At 42.3% G+C, this 9737-nt stretch overlaps 1 non-coding gene across 1 annotated transcript; it reads right to left on the bottom strand.

Moving 5' to 3' along the window:
• Positions 1 to 441: 441 nt before the first annotated feature.
• Positions 442 to 548, bottom strand: LOC112084860. Its single transcript, XR_002898518.1, has one exon. It is a non-coding gene; the product is annotated as a small nucleolar RNA R71 (small nucleolar RNA).
• Between the last annotated feature and the right edge of the window lie 9189 nt (positions 549 to 9737).

Below are 9737 nucleotides of genomic sequence, written 5' to 3'. Positions count from 1 at the left end.
AACCAGAACCAAGACCTACCTCAAGTTAACCAGCCACAGCCCCACCCGAACCCACCCATACGTCATCAGCCCCAACCAGTCTTTGTTTGTGAGAATGACCGAGCTTATGCACACCAGTATGGAACAGGAATAAGGCCACCTCCTGTCTAAAACAACAACTTTAAGGTGAAGGCCTCTTTGATCAATATGGTTCAGAATCATAAGTTCCATGGCTTACCTATGGAGGATCCCTTGGAGCATCTGGATCAGTTTGACAGAGTTTGTGATCTCACTAAGATCAATGGGGTATCTGAAGACAGCTTCAAACTGAGATTGTTCCCATTCAGCCTTGGAGATAAGGCACATCAGTGGGAAAAGAACCTCCCAAGAGGATCCATCCACACATGGGAGCAATGCAAGATTGCCTTTCTATCCAAGTTCTTCTCAAGCTCAAGGACTGCAAAGCTAAGGAACCAGATTTCCAGCTTCACTCAACATTCTAATGAGACCTTTGGAGAAGCTTTGGACAGGTTTAGAAGCTACACAAATAAGTGTCCACATCATGGCTTTTCAGAAGCCTCTCTCCTTAGCACTTTGTATAGAGGAGCTGTTCCTAAGATCAGGATTCAGTTGGACACAGCATCAAATGGAAATTTCTTGGCAGAAGAAATCAATGCAGCTATGGAACTTGTTGAGAACTTAGCCATGAGCCAAGACACTTATGGGGAAGATTATGATAGAAGCTATAGAGGAGAAGATTCTGGTAGAAACCAAGAGCTGGAAGAGAAGATCAAAGTGCTGAATATTAAGCTTGAAAAAGCCCTAGCTGCCACTCCAAAGCCTATAAACTATGTGAGTGAGGAAAAGAGATGTTTCACAAATACAAACGAAGAGAGTCTCACTCAAGAGGAGTTGCACTTCATTGGGAATCAAAACAAGTTCAATGGTTACAACAACTTCAATAAACACCAGAACTTGTCCTATAGGAGCAACAATGTGGCCAACCCCCAAGACCAAATATACCCCCCTCAAAGCTTTGTTCAACAGAATCAGTACCAAGGTAACTCCCTAGGTCAACAGGGTTTTCAGCAACCAGCGGTTCAGAATCAAGGGAATAGCTTAAATAACCAACTCAGCTTCCAGCAACAAAGACCACCACCTCCTGGTTTTGCCCCACCACCTGTTCAACAAAGTCCTAATTTCAATGTTGTTCTCCAACAGCTCTTACTAGGACAACAAAAGATGGTATCTGACCTGGAGACACTGGGCGCTGAACTAAAGTCTATTAAAAAGAACAAGAGCGTCTGCACTTCTGAACCACAAGTTTCTCTTCCTGGTAAAGCTCTTCAAAACTCAAAAGATTACTGCAATGCCATCTACTCCAATGATGACCACTCAGCTGCTGTGCAAGAGATTGAAGATCTCCTTTATGGTCAACTTTCTAGTGAGACTGCACACACTCATGAGGATGAAGACACCATTATAGATGATTTCATGGGCTTCTTACATGAACTCAATGAGGACATTGAGAGCAAAAGTGTGGGGGCAGCCGGTTCAGTTCTTTCTGTTCAGCAAGGGAATGATTCAGTGTCTCTTGAAACAAAGGAGCTAACAACTGGTCAAGCAAAGCCAGCAGATAGTGCCTCGACCTCTGATTCAACTCAGATGAAGCCCACCTCCCTCCCAAAGCTAGGCAACCCAGGGAAGTTCACCATCTCTTGCACTCTTGGCAACTTTAGAATTGAGAATGCTTTGTGTGATTCAGGCTCAAGTGTGAGTATAATGTGTAAAGATATGATGGAGAAGCTAAAGGTTAAGTCTATAACGTCTTACCCTTCTTCTATCACCTTTGGTGATTCCTACTCCAAGAAACCATATGGATTTTTAGAAGACTATCCACTTCAAGTTGTGATAGATAAGACTCTTAAGGGTCTCAGGGCTATCAATCCCCTTGTCAATGTAGTACAAAGAGGTTTATCAATCCAGATGTGGTGTTAGACACTAAGCTATATGATCAAGTTCTTAATTCAAGCAAACAAGAATAGGTTTTGATTAATCTAGAGACAACTATAAACATAAACAGGTTTAAAGACAAATGACAATGACAAATGATGTGAATATGATATGATGGAGGCATGAGATTCTAGACATGATAGTTGGTTAGGGTGCCTTGGTGTTAAACTAGAAATGCTAATGACAATGATGAGACATGATTCAAATGATTAAGAACTCTAATCTAGGTTAATCCTCTCATGAAGGTATTAACCCCTATACTAATCCATTTTCAAACCAAATTCCCATTTGTGAAACATGAATCAATATGCATTAACAAACAGCTCTTAATGATCATTCAAGCATTTAACAAATCATTCCCATGATGAAAAATTACTTAAACCTCTAACACAACTCTTTCAGGAATTTCATCAAACACTTTTGGTGCATGAAATTCCCAGAATCTAGATCTCAAGTGATTATCAAGGATTTAGCATAGAGAACAGCTGTTTAGAGAGATGAATCAATGAATCTAGCCCTAAGCACTCCTAATCTAACACTTTAGCACCCTAACCTACACATCTAGAACCTCATTAAGGTGACTACTCACTAATCATACTAATCTCTCTTAAACTTTTGCAAGTTGAGTAGATTAGCATGATTAATGATGAGAAATGGAGATGGAGATGATAGATTCAAAAGAAAACAGCTTTAAACACCCAGATCTCCTTAAACTCTCTTGATTAAACACTCAAATAAAGATATTTCTCTTCTTAATGGAGTCTTTTCACCAAAAAGGCCAGAGACAAAGGGAATAAAACTTAGTTCTCCCCCAAAAAACCCTAAAAAGTATTTATACCTTCTTAAAAACGAACCGGGTCAGCCCGGAACAAACCGGGTCCTGACCCGGCTTTAATGGATAAAGTGGGAAAAGCTGCGGGTCGGTTCAGTATGTCCCAGGCCGCACACCTAAGTCGCAGTAGATGAAGACTTGTCTTGTGAGGCTTGAATCACCTTGTCGGAGCCGCACGCCTATCTAGGAGTAAATTGCGAGTGTTTCTGCGGCATGGTCTCCTTCCTCTCCAACTCGCAGGGCTGAGCCGGTTTCTGGGGGATGTAGAAACTGTGCGGGTTGGTCTCTATTGCACTTAGGTCGCAGGCTCAAGTCGGAGTGAATTCCGAGTGATCGTGCGGCATAGATCCAGGCGCGGATGACTCGCATGCCTAAGTCGCACGATTGTGGACTTAGCATTTCTCTTGCTCGGGAGCTCCAGACCTCTTCCAGTGATAGTTTACCCGCACATTTCAACTCGCAGCATCAGCATTCAGGCGTTCATCTTCAGGCCTGCGGGTTAACCAAGTCGCAAGACCATCTCGCAGCATCCAGAGCAGCTTAGATCACTTCGCATTCCGGAGAGTGTAACTCCTGTGATACTTGTCCGAATTGAATGATTTCGGTTGCAGAAGACAGAGGACTCATTTATCTCCAACTTTTGTGAAGGAAGTTTCAGTGCTTGGGAGGTGGAAGGCTTCCTGGAGGGCACATCTTTGCAGTGCATGTATACGACCAGAGAGAGGCGTCTAGACATGTGTCCATTCCGGAGGCCGTATCTTCCTGCTCATAGATCCGAATTGAATGCTCTTGGACGTTCTGGAAAGAAGACTCAAATGTCTCTGATTCTCATGAAGGACCCGGAAGCTGAATCGGCCTGGAAGTGCACCGTCCTTCGCATCCTTCAGAACTGATCTGCTCGGTCCGGAATACCTGCGAGACAGGGGTTTCTTCCGACGAGCTTATCTCTCTGCTCACGCGTCCGAATTCTACGATTCCAATTGCTATGAGACCGTGCTTCAATGCTCTCCAACTTCTATGAAGGACCCGCCATCTGAATCGGACCGGAAGGCTCCCCGGACAGGTGATTTCTGAGACTCGTTCGCACCCGGAGATTTTGGCCGATATACTTAATTCGCGGTACGTGAAAATGGCCGGTAAAGCTTCCCGCGGTACATGAAAATGGCCGGTAAAACCTTCCTGGCCAGCGAGAATGGCCGATAACCTCCATAGACTCAAGTTTTCCACTTTTTCAAGCTCTGCTCACCATTCCACCTCCTGGATTCATCTTTTCAGCTCCATAATCACCTGATAGACACTCAAAACATGCAAAGACTCATTGGGACCTAATGCATCTCCTAAGTTCTAAAACAAACCCTAAGGACCTAAAATACATGAAATAAAACATGATTTGGAATGATTTATGCAACCTAAATGATGCAAATTATGAACATATCAACTCCCCCACACTTGTCCTTTGCTTGTCCTCAAGCAAAAAGAGCAAATGAGAGAAAGAGGTTGTATGCAATGGGAGTTCACATTTTCTTTTTGAGAGAAGTGATCACAATGAGAATTCAAGTTCATGCTCAATTATGCAATGCAAAGCCATACTCAGATATATGTCAACTCAGCAAGGAATCTCCACAAGTTCTTCTCTCTCTCAACTCTTTCACATTCATTAAGCTTTTATCAGGTGGATCTCATGATGCAAGGTTTAAACAAGCTGGCTTGGCTAGGGAGAGGCTATGAGATTAAAATGATCTCATCAGTGTTCAAGTGGGTTAAATGCAGCAAAGGGATCTCTCTATGAATGATCAAACTTTGGCAGAATGCTAAAGGTAAAAAGCAACCTATGCATACAAGGGCAAAGACTCATCACTCCCCACCCTCTACTCAAAGCTTCCTCTCTTGCTCAAAGACCTCACTTTTCACACTCATTTTTCTCTCACTAGGGGATTTGTTCTTCACTTTCACTCTCAAGTCTTGGAACTCAAACTTTACACAGCTCTTTTTCTTTTACAACTTCTAGCCTCTTCTTTCTTTCTTATCAAAACATTTGAGCTTTTGGCTTCTTTTCTTTCTTTTTCACTTAGAGGCTAGATTTTTCTTTTCAACAAACCAGAGCTCACTTTCTCAAAACACCAAGACTGACTTCTTTTTCTTTCATTCCCCTAGTTATTTTCACTCTCTCTTTCCACTCATCTCACCTTTTTCCACTCACCAAAAAGTCTTTTCCCCCACACTTATTCCTCGCCAAAACTCTCAGTTCCTTGATGTTGGAACACAGCACTCAATGAGACCTGCCCTTGTCGCTCTAAACCTAACACTTTCTGCTAAGTTTGATCCAAGGTGGCCTTTCAATTCACACACAAACATTGGCTTAAAAGAAGGATGGGTTCAAGGTGTGGGAACTGATCCATGATGTGGATTCAGCTACTTGAGCTAAGGAAAAGAGTGGTAAAAACAGTGGTTCTAGCTCAAGTATGTATATTGGTATCCACAAGCTTTTTCAAACAATGCATCACAAGATATTTTCAGGTCAAGTTCAAGGTTTCCACTTAATTAGAGTTGAGTTCAATTCAAACTTGCTTCTCAGATTCAAATCATTTCAGACTTTGCAAGCATAGAAAAAGATTCACAAGCATATTCAATTCAAGTTCTCAAAGTGATGTACTCTCTAGAAAACCTATCATTACTCCTTGCAAGATGCAACCTATATGCAAATGCAATCTAGACTCAATCTTAAAAATGAGAATGCAACTACATGATCATTTTTTTGTGAAAATTTTTCAGATTTTTCCATTTTTTTTGGTTTTTATATGCACTTAGATGACTATGCAACTAGAATGTGACTCAAGACTCAAAGTGTAAAATGAGAAAATAGAAAACATGGTTAGTAAAGGATGAAACTCCTCCCCCACACTTAAATAACAGAGTCCCTTGTGTTATAAAAGTATGAGAAAGAAGTGAAACCAAAGCAAACAAGCAAAATGCAAAAGGAAAAAAAAGTCTACATGCTATTTACAAGGTTTTGAGTGTTACCTAGTGGCTGTTGAAATCAGACCCCAATGAGTAGGAGGGGTTCGATGTGTGGCCTGACGGTGTTTCCCAAGAATGGTGGCTGGCTTCATCACTCCCGTCGTCAAGATCTACCCAAGTGGTTCCATATGCGACCAAGGCTGTGCAGTTCATGGAACTCTCCCCAACTTCCTCTCTGTTTCTTGGTGAAACTGGTGCTGGAGCCCCACCTTTGCAAGGGTTTTCAAGCTTCTTGATCCTCTTCTTCATCTCCTTGATGCACTTGGCCATCTTGTGGATGGTTTTATCTTGGTACTTGCACCATTGTTGGAGAATACCAATCTTCTGTTGAGCTCTGAACCCTGAAGTGCCTGGTTCCTCCCAGTTGTAATCATCAAAGTGATATCTGTTTCCACCAAAACGTTTTTGAGGTGGAGGCAGATCAGCATCGTGAGCACCAGCTGCACTTGTGGTAGCATCTTCAGCGGTTGCTTTCTTTCCCTTGGAGGCTTCTTCTCTGCAAGCTTGCCTGTATGTGAGGATTGGTGGATCAGTTTGGACATTGTACAGCTCTTCCTTCAGCAAGAAGAAGTGAATGTTCCTTTTAACTTGGACTGTGGTGATGGAGGGATTGGGTAGGAGAACTTGGGCTGGCTCACTGATGAGTGTCTTGAAGTTGTAGACTGCCTTGGTACCCACTCTTCCTTGGAGAAAGCCAATCCTACACAAATGTGCTTCATTAATCAGATCAAACTTTGCCTTGTTCTCCTTGAATCTATACCCCATGGCTTTCAAGATCTTTGTTACCACCCATCCATGGGTCAGCTTTGCATCTTTGTTTGTAGAATCCCACATGCACTTTTTGTAGAACATCAAAGACCTTGCTAATTGAGATGCAAGGCAAAGTGGGTATTCATACCCTACATAGGGTTCCCCATCTTCATGTGTTGGCATCAGCGGCCTCAGCCCTACACCCAGAAGCAGCAGATCTCCTTTGTGAACTCTTCCAACATCAATCTTGAAGTAGAAGCTGTGAGAGAGAATCTTGTGTACATATCTCAGAACTGGATTCCTTATCCAAGAGGCCTTAGCTGTTCCAGCTGTGTACTTCCCAGAAGCAATTGATCTCCATAGAAGTTGGATCTCATCTTTTCTGAGATTGACCGAGTTGGAGAGAAATTCATTTCTAGGTGTTGAAAACTCAAAGATCTTACTCAATTCTCTGAATGACACTGAATATTCCTTCCCTTTCACAGTAAACTCCACATGTCCAAGCCCATCTCCTTGAATGATTCTTGAATCCCTTGGGTAGTAAATGAAAGCTTCAAAGGAGGCCAAGAACTCTTGGGACTCTTGCTCATAAGCGATTTCTCTCATCTCCAAAAGTGACTCAACACCCATGTTCCCAAGCAAAGTCTTGACATCTTCATAGAGGCCGATCTTCTTCAGAAAGTCCAAATCAGGGAATCTCCCTTGCTGGATCTCTATCTGCTGAAACTTAGCCAGATAATCAGGTGTTTCTGGTTCAGTTTTCTTGAACTTCTTTGATCCCTCTTCATTGGTGCCTTGGGAACCACCAGCTGAGCTGCCGGAGTCACTTTCAGTCTGTTCACTCTCAGATACCACAGCCAACTGTTTCCCCTTTTTCTTGGAACCAGAAGCAACCACCAAAGCTCTTCCTTCAGGCCTTGTCCTTTTTGGCGCTGGATCACACTTTCCTTGCTTTGTAGTATTCTTTGCACCTTGACCTTTGTTTCTTGGCTTTGAAGTTCCTGAGACCAAACCTTTGCCTTTTGATGCAGGGCCCTTCTTCTTGGCCAAAGAGTTGGTTCTTTCAGTCATCTGCCAAGAGATTCTCAAAAATATTGTTAGTACAAGGATGAACAATATTTTCAAAAATTGTTAGTACAAAAATTGTTGCAACAATTTTCAAAATTCAAGAACAGGTAATTACAAACAAAGTGCTCTGTTTTCCAAGACTATCTAGCACCCTAGCATTTATAAAAATAATCCCAAGGTCTAAAACAACCTATCAAAATCGATTCCACACTTTAAAGTTCAAAAAATCACCATTGAAGAACATGGAAAGAGATGAGTTTCAACAGGGCGAAATACCTTGGGATTAAGATGCAACAAGTTCGAAATGCAATCAGGATGATGTTAACAACTCAAAAACGAGCTCAGAGCACTTTGAATCAACAATTTTGGTGGAGAAATGAGAGAGATATGGTGAAAACAATGGAGAGAAAAGTGAGAGATAGTTGCAAACTCGGGTTTGTAGTGAGGAAGAGAGAGTGTGGGGTAGGGTCAAGCCTCTGGACTGGTGGTCAATAGATCTATTTTGACCAGTCAAGGCTTTGACCCATCCTTTTCTCATTGACCGGCCTCCTTTCTCTCTTTTGTGCGTCCGGGAACTGTCGGGATCGAGCTGTGTGACCGTCTCGGTGTAGAACCGGAAGAAATTTCGTGCGGCCTGGTCATCCTCTGCTCTGACCCGCACAACCATCCCGCAGCTTTTGTTACTTAGGCATTCTGGCCGTTCTCTTCATGCTGCGGCCTGGTCATCCTCTGCTCTGACCCGCGCAACCATCCCGCAGCTTTTGTTACTTAGGCATTCTGGCCGTTCTCTTCATGCTGCGGCCTGGTCATCCTCTGCTCTGACCCGCACAACCATCTCGGAGTAAATTCCGAGTCTTTCTGCGGCCTGGCCATCTTTCTTCTGACCCGCGATCCCCTTGTCAATGTAGTACAAAGAGGTTTATCAATCCAGATGTGGTGTTAGACACTAAGCTATATGATCAAGTTCTTAATTCAAGCAAACAAGAATAGGTTTTGATTAATCTAGAGACAACTATAAACATAAACAGGTTTAAAGACAAATGACAATGACAAATGATGTGAATATGATATGATGGAGGCATGAGATTCTAGACATGATAGTTGGTTAGGGTGCCTTGGTGTTAAACTAGAAATGCTAATGACAATGATGAGACATGATTCAAATGATTAAGAACTCTAATCTAGGTTAATCCTCTCATGAAGGTATTAACCCCTATACTAATCCATTTTCAAACCAAATTCCCATTTGTGAAACATGAATCAATATGCATTAACAAACAGCTCTTAATGATCATTCAAGCATTTAACAAATCATTCCCATGATGAAAAATTACTTAAACCTCTAACACAACTCTTTCAGGAATTTCATCAAACACTTTTGGTGCATGAAATTCCCAGAATCTAGATCTCAAGTGATTATCAAGGATTTAGCATAGAGAACAGCTGTTTAGAGAGATGAATCAATGAATCTAGCCCTAAGCACTCCTAATCTAACACTTTAGCACCCTAACCTACACATCTAGAACCTCATTAAGGTGACTACTCACTAATCATACTAATCTCTCTTAAACTTTTGCAAGTTGAGTAGATTAGCATGATTAATGATGAGAAATGGAGATGGAGATGATAGATTCAAAAGAAAACAGCTTTAAACACCCAGATCTCCTTAAACTCTCTTGATTAAACACTCAAATAAAGATATTTCTCTTCTTAATGGAGTCTTTTCACCAAAAAGGCCAGAGACAAAGGGAATAAAACTTAGTTCTCCCCCAAAAAACCCTAAAAAGTATTTATACCTTCTTAAAAACGAACCGGGTCAGCCCGGAACAAACCGGGTCCTGACCCGGCTTTAATGGATAAAGTGGGAAAAGCTGCGGGTCGGTTCAGTATGTCCCAGGCCGCACACCTAAGTCGCAGTAGATGAAGACTTGTCTTGTGAGGCTTGAATCACCTTGTCGGAGCCGCACGCCTATCTAGGAGTAAATTGCGAGTGTTTCTGCGGCATGGTCTCCTTCCTCTCCAACTCGCAGGGCTGAGCCGGTTTCTGGGGGATGTAGAAACTGTGCGGGTTGGTCTC

This window comes from Eutrema salsugineum, unplaced genomic scaffold, assembly GCF_000478725.1.
Source record: "Eutrema salsugineum unplaced genomic scaffold, Eutsalg1_0 scaffold_4, whole genome shotgun sequence".
In the NCBI taxonomy this organism is placed as follows: domain Eukaryota; kingdom Viridiplantae; phylum Streptophyta; class Magnoliopsida; order Brassicales; family Brassicaceae; genus Eutrema; species Eutrema salsugineum.
Note: the sequence above shows the minus strand (reverse complement) of the source record. Positions and strands in the feature narration are given on the sequence as shown.